This window comes from Mixophyes fleayi, chromosome 2 (assembly GCF_038048845.1).
Source record: "Mixophyes fleayi isolate aMixFle1 chromosome 2, aMixFle1.hap1, whole genome shotgun sequence".
NCBI lineage: Eukaryota > Metazoa > Chordata > Amphibia > Anura > Limnodynastidae > Mixophyes > Mixophyes fleayi.
Genome location: NC_134403.1, coordinates 7,959,562 through 7,974,933, shown reverse-complemented (window position 1 = coordinate 7,974,933; position 15,372 = coordinate 7,959,562).

Genomic DNA, 15,372 nt, shown 5'->3' with positions numbered 1-15,372 from the left:
CCGTGCTGCCCACTATGCTATATATATATTTCATAAAATACATTTATTAGGATGTTGTTAACACCCGACCTGTAGCTGGTGCAAGTGATAGGGCTGAAGATCATGTGTCTAAAAGATGCACAGAGCTTGAATCAACGTACATACGGCCAGTCCCCTCCGCATTCTGCCCATGAAATCATAGGCAGTCGAAAGTGTCCTTTGCATTTGAAGAATGTTCTTGCGTTCCTTAGTGTTTGGTCCGGATCTGGGCTTGTTCACAGCAATTTGACGCAAAATAAAGCACATAACGAAAATTACATTCCTTAATGCATCAGGCTCTATATATCTGTGGTTTAATTTGTGTTTTGAAAGTGAGGGTATTATGTTTTGGCAATAGGCAAGTGAAAGAGGTTGATTCCTTACCCTATATCTATGTATTTAGCTATTTGTGGTCACAACAGATAGTGGACACAAAACTTTACTCTCTTTCTCTCTCCTCCTCGGTATAACTGGCCAGTGAGATCGTTCTGCACACAGAGTATAACGTGAGAGTCAGATCTATATTATATATATATATGATAATCTCTTTATTAATAGAAAAATCAGCCACAATATTAAAACCACCTGCCTGTGTTGTGTAGGTCCCCCTCTTGCCTCCAAAACGCGTCGCGCCATGGACTCCACCAGACCTCTGAAGGTGTCCGGTGGTATCTGGCAGCAAGACGTTAGCAGCAGATCTTTAAGTCCTGTAAGTTGTGAGGTGGGGCCTGTATGGCTCAGACTTATTTTTCCAGCAGATCCCACAGATGCTCAACCGGATTGAGATCTGGGAAAATTGGAGGCCGAACTATTCCTGAACAAAATTTGCATTGTGTCGGGGCGCATTATTCTGCTGAAAGAGGCCACTGCCATCAGGGAATACCATTGTCATGAAGGGGTGTACTTGATCTGTTACAACATTTAGGTAGGTGGTACGTGTCAAAGTAAAGATCCACATGAATGTCAAGACCCAAGGTTTCATAGCAGAACATTGCCCAGAGCATCACACTGCCTCCGTCATCTTGCATTCTTCCCATAGTACATCCTGCTGCCATCTCTTCCACAGGTAAACGACGCACACACACCCGGCCGTCCACATGATGTAAAAAAAATGAGATTCATCAGATCAGACCACCTTCTTCCTCTGATGAAATCACCTACAGGCGATGAAACGCGTCAGCTCACGGGAGGCACGGATATCACTATACAATACAGCTATTCAACTGATTATGTGAAAGATTTGTGGGATACAGACATCATCTTTATAGCCAGTATACAGCCATTTGCCGCTATTTATATCTCGAGTGTTATCCATCAAGTAACACCTGATGATGTTCAAACTTTCCATTGTTCCGTCAGGCATCGGAAGGACGGCTCTGGAGAGAATGTACATGTTTTCATCGTGAATTGCTGACATCCACCGCTGCGACTGTCGGGATTGGAGCCATACACCAGGAGAACACCGTCTTTAATTACGGTATCTATATGCATATGACATTTTGCTAAATACCTGGATATATACAGAGTCCATTCTGAAGGTTATCTGACCCGCGGCTGAGGGGAGATCATCTTCCCGTATTTTTTCTATCTATGAGCGGAATTACACTGTGGCTATAACTGTATCCTGTTGTAGCAACTTAACCATCTGAATTCACATAGAGCTGGGTGATTGGAGGAATTGTTTCAAGTTCTAAGTTCATTGCTGATATCATCCATATCTATAGGAGAACGATCGAATTTTCAAGTTTCTGGTATATAACAGACTGCCGCTATCAGTGCATCAATGCAGTCATAGGACTAACTGCTTATTACACAGATTTACCATAATCATTGTGCTGTATACACAGCTCTCTCATGCTGTTTGGTTTGTGATATTTAATTCAGTGCGCTGAATATTCATGTAAAGTCCATATTATCATCGTCATTTTAGTGTTTTCTAGGTCTATTTTTAGATTTCATATTTTATCGCTGATTGAATAAATTTATTGAATTATCTAACGTCACGGATTCATCATTTGGCGCTCAGTGTTCTCAGTTTCCAGCGCTGTTTATTGTTTTTTTTTCTCAGGCCTCCATCTTCTACTGATCCATGGTCCAGTTCTGGTGCTCACATGCCCATTATAGATGCTTCCGCCAGTGTCAGGGGCTCTCTGACCTGTTTGTGACTATGCAGCCTCATACGCAGCAAGTTGCGATGCTCTGTGTATTCTGACACCTTTCTATAATAGCTACAATTAACTTTTTCAGCAATTTGTACTACAGTAGCTCTTCTGTGGGATTGGACCAGACAGGCTAGCCTACGCTCCCTGCATGCATCAATGAGCCTTGGGCACCCATGACCCCTTCGCCGGTTCACCGGTTGTCCTTCCTTGGACCACTTTTGGTGGGTACTAACCACTGCATACCGGGAACACCCCACAAGATCGGACATTTTGGAGATGCTCTGACCCCTTCATCTAGCCATCACAGTTTAGCCCTTGTCAAAGCTGCTCAGATCCTTACACTTGCAAATTTTTCATGCTTCCAATAAATCAACTTCAAGAACTGACTGTTCACTTGCTGCCTAATATATTCCACCCCTTGACAAGTGACATTATAGCGAGATAATCAATGTTATTCACTTCAACTGTCAGCAGTTTTAATATTGTGGCTGATTGCTGGAATATTCTGTATGTGTCAGGCCGTAGCCTTTTGAGGAGAACTACAGCAGGACACTAACCGGTATTAGCGCTACTGAACTAACAGGTGCGGAGTCTAACATACCCCTGGTGTTCGCCAGAAACCCCCGCAAGGAAGTTTGGACTTTGCTGCACAGGGTATGCAGGTCGCGGTCCTGCTAGCCAGTTACCGGTGTAATGTAGAAGGGTCAGACGGTCCGGGTCAAGCCAAATCGGGAATGCAAGGTGCCAGGGAGAAACCAGAGGGATGGTCAACAAGCCGAGGTCACGGAGCAATATGGGTCACACAGAACGAGGGATGGTTGACAAGCCGGGTCACAACGAGGAAGCAGGAACACTGGCAGCACAATTAGTAAACTGGAGTAAGGAAAACCAGGAACTCAGGGAATGAAACTTGCTACTCTGGCACCCTAATGGCTCCAGAGACAGGTTTAAATAGGCAGAGGCTGCAGCTGATAGGAAGGCTGAGGAGGTGGCACGCTGGTGTTAAAGTAGCGTCCCATTGCTAGGCAACGGGACGAGAGCAGGGCGCATGCGCCCGACAGGCCGGGACAGGAAGCCAGAGCGGGTCTGTTGCTAAGCAACAACCCGCTCAGCAGAAGTCGGGCATCCGTCCTCGTCAGCGGGGACGGCGCCTGACAGTACCCCCTCCCTTCCTCCCTCTCAAAGAAGGATTGGTCCTCTTCAGGAAATTAGCAAGGACGTGAGGAGCATGCAGATCGGCCTCCGGGACCCAGGATCTCTCCTCAGGGCCATAGTCCTTCCAATGTACCAGATACTGGGGGTTGTGCCGAACAAAACGTCTTTTCAGAATTCTTTCTACTTCGAATTCATCTCCTAGAGAGGTCTTGATGGGTGGAGAAGAGACGGGTTCCTTGAAGAATTTGTTGAGGACTAGAGGTCTCAGCAAGGAAATGTGGAAAGTGTTATGGATTTTGAGGGAAGGAAGTAATAAAAGCTTGTAGGAAACAGGATTGATGACTTGCGAGATAGCAAAAGGACCGATAAACTTGGGAGCCAATTTCATAGATGGAACTTGAAGTCGGAGGTTGCGAGTAGCCAACCACACACGGTCTCCCACCTTCAAAACTGGAATATTTCTCTTATGATGGTCAGCGGCTCTCTTATGTCGTTGCACAGAAGTAGACAGTGACGTTTTAGTTTGAGTCCAGATTTGAGAAAAGTCATGGATGAGGGAGGCAGCAGCCGGAACTTGAGAAAGTGGAGCTTCGGATAAGAGAGGAGGTGTGAGGAGGAATGTAGGAGGTTGTTGTGGGTGAATTCGGCCCAATAAAGGAGATCACTCCAGGAAGTCTGATGGTCAGAGGCAAGGCACCGCAGGAAACATTCTAGGTCTTGAATTACTCGCTCCGTTTGTCCGTTCGTCTGAGGGTGATAGCCGGAAGAGAATTTGAGTTTAACTCCAATGTTAGAACAAAAGGCTCTCCAGAACCTAGCGACAAACTGTACCCCCTGATCGGAGATGATCTCCTGGGGACACCCGTGGAGACGGAATATATTCCTTAAAAATAGATCTGCAAGTTTAGGAGCTGAGGGGAGACCTTTACAAGGGATGAAGTGAGACATTTTGGAAAAGCGATCTACCACGACCCAGTATTGTAGTCGTGGCTCCGAGAGAGATCGGTGATGAAATCCATCGTGATGCTGATCCAGGGAGAGTCAGGAATGGGAAGAGGAAGGAGAAGACCAGGTGGACTTTGTCTAGGAGTCTTGTGGCAGGCACAAACACAACATGCTGAAACAAATTTACGAACATCAGAACCCAGAGAAGGCCACCAGTAGTATCTGGAAAGGAATTCCTTCGTCCTCTTGTAACCAGCATGACCTGCAAACTTCGACTTGTGTGCCCAACATAGTAATTTAGGGAGGGGATGTGGTTCCACAAAAGAGCGTCCCGGAGGAGGAGAGACAGATGAAGAATTGGTAATAGCCACAATCTGTATAGGATTCAGAATTGTTTTGTTGTCAGAGAAGGCAAAAGAATCCGTATAATCAAAGGATCTGAATAGAGCATCGGCCTTGCAATTCTTGGAACCAGGACGAAAAGTAAGAATAAGTTGAAACCGGGAAAAGAAAAGAGACCAGCGAACCTGGCGGGGGTTAAAACATTGTGCCTCCTGGAGGCAGGTAAGGTTTCTGTGGTCTGTCATCACGGTCACGGGATGTAAGGCCCCTTCGAGGAGGTAGCACCACTCTTCTAATGCCATCTTAATGGCCAGTAGCTCCTTGTCACCGATTCCATAATTTAATTCACCACCGGAATTTTTTTTAGAAAGGAATCCACAAGTCTCCAAGGTGCCGGAAGAAGATTTCTGGGACAAGACAGCCCCAATTCCTACAGACGAGGCATCGACCTCAACGAAAAAGGGTCTCCCCTAGTCTGGCTGTTTGAGGATGGGAGCCGAAAGGGATGCCTCCTTAAGAGTCTTAAAGGCCAAAATTGCCTCAGTAGGCCATGGTTTGCAGCAGACACCTTTGCGGGTTAATGCTGTGATAGAACTGATGATGGAAGAAAATCCTTTAATGAACTGACGGTAATAGTTGGCAAATCCAATGAAACGCTGCATAGCTTTGAGACCAGTGGGAAGCGACCAGTTGATAATGGCCTCTACCTTTTTGGGATCCATCTGGAGGCCGGTGCCAGAAACAAAGTAACCAAGGAAGGGAACTTGAGAACATTCGAAAAGGCATTTCTCCAGTTTACAATATAGAGAATGTCTCCTGAGGCGAGAGAGGACTGTTTTAACATGAAGACGATGAGAGTATAGATCGGATGAGAATATTAGAATATCATCCAGGTAGACAATCACGAATTGATAGAGAAGATCCCTGAAGATCTCGTTGACGAAATCTTAAAAGACGGCAGGGGCATTGCAGAGCCCAAAAGGCATAACTAAATACTCGTAATGCCCGTCGCGGGTGTTGAATGCCGTTTTCCACTCGTCACCTTTCCGGATACGTATTAAATTGTAAGCCCCTCTGAGATCCAATTTAGAGAAGATCTTAGCACCCCGAGTGCGATCGAACAGCTCTGTAATAAGGGGAAGATGGTAGCGATTCTTGATAGTAATAGCATTAAGGCGACGATAGTCTATGCAGGGTCTTAAGGAGCCATCTTTTTTCTTTACAAAAAAGAATCCAGCTCCTGCGGGAGAGGTAGACTTCCTGATGAATCCCCTTTGAAGGTTGTCAGAGATATACAGAGACATAGCCTTTGTTTCTGGTAGAGAAAGTGGATAAACTCTACCCTTAGGAATAGTTTTGCCGGGCACCAGCTCGATGGGACAATCCCACGCACGAATTGGAGGAAGACTCTCAGCGGCAGTCTTGCTAAAAACGTCAAGGAACTCCAAATACGGCTCCGGAGGCTTGACCTGGGGGTCAAGAGAGAGACAAGGTAGGCGGGTGGGTGGGAGTACCTTTGAGAGACACTGGTGAAAACACGAAGTACCCCAGAAGGATACCTGGGCATGAAGCCAATCAAATTGCGGTGAATGCGTCCTGAGCCAGGGTAACCCTAAGATGATAGAGTTGACGGACTGCGGAATGACCAGGAACCTAATCCACTCATGGTGAAGAACCCCTACCTGCAACCGAACTGGAGAGGTGATACAGGTAATGGAACCATTGCTGACTCGGTTACTGTCAACTGCGGTCAGAACCAATGGCTGCGGCAATAGAGAACAGGGTATGTGAATCTTGGACACCAAAGTGGCGGAGATGAAGTTCCCTGCGGATCAAGAATCCACGAAGGCGGAACATTCCATCAGGAAGTTGGTATCCTTAGGAGAGTGGGGAGTATGGAGACTGGATCCTAGGACAACCTTCCTTTCATTGTCTAGAAGGTGGAGTTTCCCGGCCTCTTGGGACAAGAAGACAAAAGGTGACCGGATTCCCTGTAATACAGACACAGGCGGTTCCTAATCCGATGCTCCCTTTCATCCTGGGACAATATGGGTCACACAGAACGAGGGATGGTCAACAAGCCGGGTCACAACGAGGAAGCAGGAACACTGGCAGCACAATTAGTAAACTGGAGTAAGGAAAACCAGGAACTCAGGGAATGAAACCTGTTACTCTGGCACCCTAATGGCGCCAGAGACAGGTTTAAATAGGCAGAGGCTGCAGCTGATAGGAGGGCTGAGGAGGCGGCACGCTGGTGTTAAAGTAGCGTCCCGTTGCCTAGCAACGGGACAAGAGCAGGGCGCATGCGCCCGACAGGCCGAGACAGGGAGCAGGAGCGGGTCTGTTGCTAAGCAACAACCCGCTCGGCGGAAGTCGGGCGTCCATCCTCGTCAGCGGGGACGGCTCCTGACAGTATGCAGTGTAAATCTAAAGCTGAACTCCCTCTTATATTCTATGTGAAGGACTATCTATCCTACTCTTTGGTGATCCTGAGGAAACAGTGGTAATTTTTTGTTGCACACCAACTCCTATAGTGGCCATTTTGTTCTAGTGCATTTTGTCCTATAGTTTATCAAGATGAGACGTGCTACAGTAAAATGGCCGCTCCTCTCCAGCACCTCAGTTAGATTGCTCGACTCTCCGGCGTCTGGGAGATGACCTACTATTTTTGGATGTTCCAGGAGAGTCGGCAAGTATGTTTTATACATCTTAACGCACAGTTGGTCATACAGTGCAACATACGCCCGGTAGGTCAGAGAGGTTCCCCCTCCTGGATACCGGTCTTGTAAAGAGGACTGACCTTGATGTTGCGATTCACAGCTTCACGTCCCCTGCTCTTGCCTTTAAAGTATATAGATTTTAATAATTCAGAATAAATGTTAAGTTTTAAAGTTAGTTACTAGTTTTGTACCACAATGGATGTAACCCTTATTTTTCTTTGTTTGGGCTCATATTCGATTCATGTTGCCCCAGTCTTCATAGTGGATATTATATCCTCAGAAATAGTTGATTGGGAATATTGCAGGAATTAATAAATAATTGCAATTAGATTAGTGACTTTCGGGTGCGGCTGTGCATTCTTGTGTATAGATAACCAACATAACAAGGGGAGTCGTACTGTGCAGTTCTTCATACATACAAGGAATTATACAAAACACATCACAATTTATGTACAGCTCTGTACACAATGACGCAATATACATTGTACCGGGAGGACGCCTCTTCTCATACAGTTTGTTGCAATTTTACAACAACAAAATGCAGAAGTGGATTTGGGTCAACTTAGAAGGAAATGTGCTGAAATCCTACAGGGTCATCTCTATGTCTGATATACAAGTATTTGTAATCTTATTGTGCTTCAAATTGTTGGGAAAAAAACAATCTGTTCCCCTAGTATGTGCCAATCTGTTGCGTTGTCCTCTGCAACGTGTACCAGTGAAAAGATCCTATTTACCAAAGGAAGAATAGCTCTTCATCCAACGATAAGTTGGGTGTTAGCCGGTGTAAGGGTACCAGGGGCCTGATTTATTAGTGATCTTATCTTGTGCAAAAGTTAAGCTTATTTTAAGAAGAAACGGGGAGATAAGAGTGAAGTTAAGATGGATTTTCATCTTAACTTAAGAAATTCTTCACTTACACAGTGGATTTTGCTTATCTCCCTTTTCTGGACATGCACAGAGTGGATTCGCTTAAGATAAGCAAAAAACAGCAGATAAAATCACTAATAAATCAGGCCCCAGGTTTTTATAACTGAATTTCACTGGGTAACCCTGCCTTTTTAGGTTCAGGAATCTCACAGGAAAAGAGAACCAAAGGTATAACACTATCTTTACTTTGTCTACCGTAACATAACAGAGCATAAGACTGCACACTTTAAGCAATAGGTCAGGGGATCACCAGTGTCCATAGGAGTCTTAGCACAGTTCTCCACCCACCTTAGTCATCAGTTCCACAGGCAAAAGAGTCTGTCAACAGGAGGTTCAGGGAGTCCCGGTATCTTGCAGTTCCTGGACAGCTTTCCACCACCACGGCAGGGCTCTGGGTATAAGTCTCCCCACTCCTGTGGACTCACCAATTTACCCAGAACCTAGCGAGTATCTTCCGATGGAGATGACAGGTCCCCAGAAGGAGCAACAGCCTCCTTCCCAAAATACAGGACAACAATGATCACCGGGTCTGCTGGTAGAGCACAGAAACTCAGCACCAGTTAGCCCTGCACCTTCCAGGAAATCGTCAAATTCCCATGTTGTTTTTTCCTCTCCTGGGTCTCTATTTCTAAAAGATTGGTGGGTTGTGGACCAGGGGGGTTGCAGTGGGAGTGGAGATGAGTCAGCCTGTCACAGTGGCTCCCCTGCCTGGGCCAGACCAGTGGAAGACAATGGGTAATCCTTGGCTATCCCCACCTCCAGATCTTAGATAGCACCCAGTCCCTCCTGAAATTAACCACTTTCACAATTATGGTACGTGTCAGGGATTCCACCTGCCCTTCGTGTCCCTTCCTTCTTACTCACCCATGTGTCCACAATAAGCCCTCATCCTCTCCGTCCATGTAGCTCTACGAATTGATGGGTGTGAGGGAGCTGTTATCTTAGCAGGGTGGTCCAATCCCGTCACAGCCAGGTTTTGGGATTTTCCCTATTTAGCAAAGCTCCAGGCTGGAGAAGGCTATCCTCAGGTATCACCGGCTATAGTTAGATATAACCTCCAGAGGTGCACATACAAAACTAGACATTGCACCAAAATCCAAACTCAGATGACTTTACCGGATTCTGCAAAGCCAGAGCGGCTTCAGCAGAATCCCATAGAAAAGCTTGATGCATTGCAGAACATTGCAGTCCCCATAGTAATCTATGTATTAGCCTAAACGGAGGAGATTTCTGTGATATCTCCTGCGTTAGGAAATATACTTGAATGATGCAGAAACAGCAGTTTCCGCATCTTTTAAGTGGAAATTAGCTTGATGCATAGACTTCTATGTATCTTACATACAGTATCATAGATTATAACATATATCACCACAGTCATTCATTATATATCTTACATACAGTATCGTATATTATATCATATATCACCCCCCCTTCATTCATTATATTTATTATATATTATGTATTATTACTTAAGTGAGAGGACACCAGGACTGTCTGTATTACATGTGTCCTGAGAGTGAGGGAACATCGTGACTGTCTGTGTTACATGTGTCCTGAGAGTGAGGGGACACCGAGACTGTCTGTATTATATGTGTCCTGAGAGTGAGGTTATACTGGGACTGTCTGTATTACATGTGTCCTGAGAGTGAGGTTATACTGGGACTGTCTGTATTACATGTGTCCTGAGAGTGAGAGGACACCGGGACTGTCTGTATTACATGTGTGCTGAGAGTGAGGGAACATCGTGACTGTCTGTATTACATGTGTCCTGAAAGTGAAAGGACACTGGGACTGTCTGTGTTACATGTGTCCTGAGAGTGAGGGAACACCGTGACTGTCTGTATTATAGGTGTCCTGAGAGTGAGGGGTCACTGGGACTGTCTGTATTACATGTGTCCTGAAACTGAGAGGAAACTGGGACTGTCTGTGTTACATGTCTCCTGAGAGTGAGGGGACACCAAGACTGTCTGTATTATATGTGTCCTGAGAGTGAGGGGACACCAGGACTGTCTGTATTACATGTGTCCTGAGAGTGAGGGGACACTGGGACTGTCTGTGTTACATGTGTCCTGAGAGTGAGGGGTCACCGGGGACTGTCTGTATTACAAGTGTCCTGAGAGTGAAGGGACATCGGGACTGTCTGTATTACATGTGTCCCGAGAGTGAGGGTACATCGGGACTGTCTGTATTACATGTGTCCTGAGAGTGAGAGGACACTGGGACTGTCTGTATTACATGTGTCCTGAGAGTGAGAGGACATCGGGACTGTCTGTATTACATGTGTCGTGAGCGGACACCGGGACTGTCTTTATTACATGTGTCCTGAGTGTGAGGGGGACACCGGGATTGTCTGTATTACATGTGTCCTGAGAGTGAGGGGACACCGGGACTGTCTGTATTACATGTGTCCTGAGAGTGAGAGGACACCGGGACTGTCTGTATTACATGTGTCCTGAGAGTGAGGGGTCACCGGGGACTGTCTGTATTACATGTGTCCTGAGAGTGAGGGGACACCAGGACTGTCTGTATTACATGTGTCCTGAGAGTGAGGGGACACCGGGACTGTCTGTATTACATGTGTCCTGAGAGTGAGAGGACACCGGGACTGTCTGTATTACATGTGTCCTGAGAGTGAGGGGACACCGGGACTGTCTGTATTACATGTATCCTGAGAGTGAGAGGACACCGGGACTGTCTGTATTACATGTGTCCTGAGAGTGAGGGGACACCGGGACTGTCTGTATTACATATGTCCTGAGAGTGAGGGGACATCGGGACTGTCTGTATTACATGTGTCCTGAGAGTGAGAGGACACTGGGACTGTCTGTATTACATGTGTCCTGAGAGTTAGGGGACACCGGGACTGTCGGTATTATATGTGTCCTGAGAGTGAGGGGACATCGGGACTGTCTGTATTACATGTGTCCTAAGAGTGAGAGGACACTGGGACTGTCTGTATTCCATGTGTCCTGAGAGTGAGGGGAAACCGGGACTGTCTGTATTACATGTGTCCTGAGAGTGAGAGGACACCGGGACTGTCTGTATAACATGTGTCCTGAGAGTGAGGGGACACCGGGACTGTCTGTATTACATATGTCCTGAGAGTGAGGGGACATCGGGACTGTCTGTATTACATGTGTCCTGAGAGTGAGAGGACACTGGGACTGTCTGTATTACATGTGTCCTGAGAGTGAGGGGACACCGGGACTGTCTGTATTATATGTGTCCTGAGAGTGAGGGGACATCGGGACTGTCTGTATTACATGTGTCCTGAGAGTGAGAGGACATCGGGCCTGTCTGTATTACATGTGTCCTGAGAGTGAGGGGACACCGGGACTGTCTGTATTATATGTGTCCTGAGAGTGAGGGGACATCGGGACTGTCTGTATTATATGTGTCCTGAGAGTGAGTGGACATCGGGACTGTCTGTATTACATGTGTCCTGAGAGTGAGAGGACACTGGGACTGTCTGTATTACATGTGTCCTGAGAGTGAGGGGACACCGGGACTGTCTGTATGACATGTGTCCTGAAAGTGAGGGGACACCAGGACTGTCTTTATTACATGTGTCCTGAGAGTGAGGGGACACCGGGACTGTCTGTATTATATGTGTCCTGAGAGTGAGGGGACATCGGGACTGTCTGTATTACATGTGTCCTGAGAGTGAGAGGACACTGGGACTGTCTGTATTACATGTGTCCTGAGAGTGAGGGGACACCGGAACTGTCTGTATGACATGTGTCCTGAAAGTGAGGGGACACCAGGACTGTCTTTATTACATGTGTCCTGAGAGTGAGGGGACACCAGGACTGTCTGTATTACATGTGTCCTGAGAGTGAGGGGACATCGGGACTGTCTGTATTACATGTGTCCTGAGAGTGAGAGGACACTGGGACTGTCTGTATTACATGTGTCCTGAGAGTGAGGGGACACCGGGACTGTCTGTATGACATGTGTCCTGAAAGTGAGGGGACACCAGGACTGTCTTTATTACATGTGTCCTGAGAGTGAGGGGACACCGGGACTGTCTGTATTACATGTGTCCTGAGAGTGAGAGGTCACCGGGGACTGTCTGTATTACATGTGTCCTGGGAGTGAGGGGACACCAGGACTGTCTGTATTACATGTGTCCTGAGAGTGAGGGGACACCGGGACTGTCTGTATTACATGTGTCCTGAGAGTGAGCGGTCACTGGGGACTGTCTGTATTACATGTGTCCTGAGAGTGAGAGGACACCGGGACTGTCTGTATTATATGTGTCCTGAGAGTGAGGGGACATCGGGACTGTCTGTATTACATGTGTCCTGAGAGTGAGAGGACATCTGGCCTGTCTGTATTACATGTGTCCTGAGCAGGGCTGCCAAGAGGAATTCAGGGCCCGGGTACAACAAACTCATGGGGCCCCCCCATAGTTGAGTAAGCCCTAAAAAAATTTTGCGCCGCCTAACGGCGGCGCAAAAAACACGACGCGGGTTTGGTCATACATTCAGGGGCGTGTCAATGCGCCATTGGGGCGTGGCTAGCCTAACGACGGTGCAAAAATTTTCGGGAATGTGGTCATACATTTGGGGCCGTGGCAATGCACCGTTGGGCGCATAGCTAGCACATCAAAATCACTAGGTCCTGAATTCACCACAGCGTCACATATGTCCAAGCACTCCTGACTTTTAAGACATCCAGCACCACAGTGTAGTATACAAAGAATGCAGTGTGTACACAAACAGTTCAGTCTTGGCCTGCGCCCACTGGGCTCACCAAACATTGGCATTGTCCCTACTAGAATCACAACATTTCACACACTATGCTGCTCTGTCCTACCTGTTCTTCTCACTTTCTCCACCCGAGGCTGCTGGTTTCTTTAGTTGTGGCTTGCCTGGATCTTGGAATGTAGAAGGACCTATTTGGGAAAAAAATGGCTACATTTAGAAAATTTCAGTCAGACGCAGCGTTAAATCAATAGCACCCACGATTAATAATTAGGCCTTCCTCCAGCCCCAACATTAAAATAATAGAATTCACATGTAATAAATAAACCTATTTCCCGTCATGCAAACAGCCTAGCAATACCTATTTCCCGCAACCATCACTGCCATTAAATAATTCATAGTCACATTTAATAAATAGACCTCATCCTCCCCAAACTCACCTCCACATTCAATAGGCCCCAAATCACCCCATCTTAAATTAATAATCTCCACTATTAAATTGCCTCACCATCACCCTACAAACAAAATAGCGCCCATTAATTAGCCACCACCTACCGCACACACACTACATTGCAACAAGCCCCATCACAACTACACTGCGCCCTCCATGCTGCTTTCCCCCCTTTTTATTCACTCTGTGCCTCTTTGCCCCTTTTTTTTATAACTCTGTGCCTCTCTGCCGCTGTTTTCCTCCTCTGTGCCTCTCTGCCCCTGTTTTCCTCCTCTGTGCCTCTCTGCCCCTCTTTTCCTCCTCTGTGCCTCTCTGCCCCTCTTTTCCTCCTCTGTGCCTCTCTGCCCCTCTTTTCCTCCTCTGTGCCTCTCTGCCCCTCTTTTCCTCCTCTGTGCCTCTCTGCCCCTCTTTTCCTCCTCTGTGCCTCTCTTTTCCTCCTCTGTGCCCCTCTTTTCCTCCTCTGTGCCCCTCTTTTCCTCCTCTGTGCCCCTCTTTTCCTCCTCTGTGCCTCTCTTTTCCTCCTCTGTGCCTCTCTTTTCCTCCTCTGTGCCTCTCTTTTCCTCCTCTGTGCCCCCTTTTCCTCCTCTGTGCCTCTCTTTTCCTCCTCTGTGCCCCTCTTTTCCTCCTCTGTGCCCCTCTTTTCCTCCTCTGTGCCTCTCTTTTCCTCCTCTGTGCCCCTCTTTTCCTCCTCTGTGCCTCTCTTTTCCTCCTCTGTGCCTCTCTTTTCCTCCCCTGTGCCTCTCTTTTCCTCCTCTGTGCCTCTCTTTTCCTCCTCTGTGCCTCTCTTTTCCTCCTCTGTGCCTCTCTTTTCCTCCTCTGTGCCTCTCTTTTCCTCCTCTGTCCCTCTCTTTTCCTCCTCTGTGCCTCTCAGTTTCTTTCCTTACCTTTTGTCAGCTTCTTTCTTTTCTTCTCTTCTCTTCTGTCTTCTCTTCTTTCTTCTTCTTTGGTCTTGTCAGGCTGCGGCGCTCCTCACTGACTGACTGCCGGGCGTGACTTGATGACGTCACGCCCGACAGTCAGTGTGAATGGAGAAGACAGGAGAGGAGGGACGCGGCGCCGCGGTCACGTGAGTATTGATTTTTTTTATTTTTTTTTTATTTCTTATAGCTCCCCCCACCAACGCCCCCCCCCCCCCCTCCCCCTACCCCGCGGGAATTTTTTTTTTTAAAAAATAAAAATACGCAAAATACAAAAAAATAAAATAAAAAAAAAAAATGACAAAAAATAGCAGCAAGGGCCGGCCCGGGCCCCCTGGCATGGCCGGGCCCGGGTAAAATGTACCCGCTCCCCCCCCCTCTCGGCGGCCCTGGTCCTGAGAGTGAGGGGACACCGGGACTGTCTGTATTATATGTGTCCTGAGAGTGAGGGGACATCGGGACTGTCTGTATTATATGTGTCCTGAGAGTGAGTGGACATCGGGACTGTCTGTATTACATGTGTCCTGAGAGTGAGAGGACACTGGGACTGTCTGTATTACATGTGTCCTGAGAGTGAGGGGACACCGGGACTGTCTGTATGACATGTGTCCTGAAAGTGAGGGGACACCAGGACTGTCTTTATTACATGTGTCCTGAGAGTGAGGGGACACCGGGACTGTCTGTATTATATGTGTCCTGAGAGTGAGGGGACATCGGGACTGTCTGTATTACATGTGTCCTGAGAGTGAGAGGACACTGGGACTGTCTGTATTACATGTGTCCTGAGAGTGAGGGGACACCGAAACTGTCTGTATGACATGTGTCCTGAAAGTGAGGGGACACCAGGACTGTCTTTATTACATGTGTCCTGAGAGTGAGGGGACACCAGGACTGTCTGTATTACATGTGTCCTGAGAGTGAGGGGACATCGGGACTGTCTGTATTACATGTGTCCTGAGAGTGAGAGGACACTGGGACTGTCTGTATTACATGTGTCCTGAGAGTGAGGGGACACCGGGACTGTCTGTA